Below are 1,104 nucleotides of genomic sequence, written 5' to 3'. Positions count from 1 at the left end.
GTGTTCGAGCTCGAGCTCGCGAGCTATAAGGTGCACTCGAGCTGGACCTTGATTGAGCTCGAAGACTGCTTTTGAACCAAAAAGAAGTTGTAGAACTAAAGGCAAAACTCGCCCATAATTCAACACAATCTTCCATTTCCAACCCCAACAATCTTCCAAAAAAACAATGAAATGATAAGTTTAAAGTTGTTGGATGAAATATGCATTACAATTGTTTGATATATTTGTTGGATGTACATATGTAATATGCATTTCTTGCACAAACACAAATGTACAACTACAAAAGGGTAGACACTAGACACTTAGACAGTACACTCCATGAAGCTATGTGCCTACGTCCAAACACATGAAGCTATATACAAAAACAAAAGTATACTTCATGAAGCTATATACAAACACAACAATATACTCCATGAAGCTATATACAAAGACAAAAGAGCAGAAAACTAAAGCAAGAAATATAGACTTTGGGATAGCCAAATCCGAGAACACGAGGAGAGAAAAACCCAAAGCCACCCAAAGCAAAAGAAAGGCACCAAAGCCACCCAAAGCCAGGCCTCCCACCTGCAAAGTGTAAATACAAAGGAAGCAAATAGTTTGCAAGTCAAATGTTTGCAATTCACCATTCACCAAATCAAAATCAACACAACAATCACACCAAATCAAAATCAACACAACAATCACCATTCACCGAAAAAAAAAAATCAACATAGCAACATCACAATATCCCTCATAACAGCAATCACCATTTACAAAATCCAAATCAAAATCAACACAACAATCACCATTCACCAAATCAAAATCAACACAACAATCACCATTCACCAAATCAAACTCAACACAACAACATCACAATATCCCTCATAACAACAATTACCATTCAACACTAAATCATCATAGCAATCACACTTCTAACATTACTTGCAATTCAACATTAAAACAAACAAATCAATAAACTAATAAAACCTTTAATGACAGGTGAAGCACTAAAACAAGCTATATATTTACAAACCTACGAATATATGTTGGAGGGTCAAACAATCTTCTCAATCCCTTCAGATGAAGAGATAGGAAAGGTAATCTCTAGTGGTTCCTCATCCGTTG

This window comes from Pistacia vera, unplaced genomic scaffold, assembly GCF_008641045.1.
Source record: "Pistacia vera cultivar Batoury unplaced genomic scaffold, PisVer_v2 Contig951, whole genome shotgun sequence".
Taxonomy (NCBI): Eukaryota; Viridiplantae; Streptophyta; class Magnoliopsida; order Sapindales; family Anacardiaceae; genus Pistacia; species Pistacia vera.
This window is presented reverse-complemented; position numbering follows the sequence as displayed.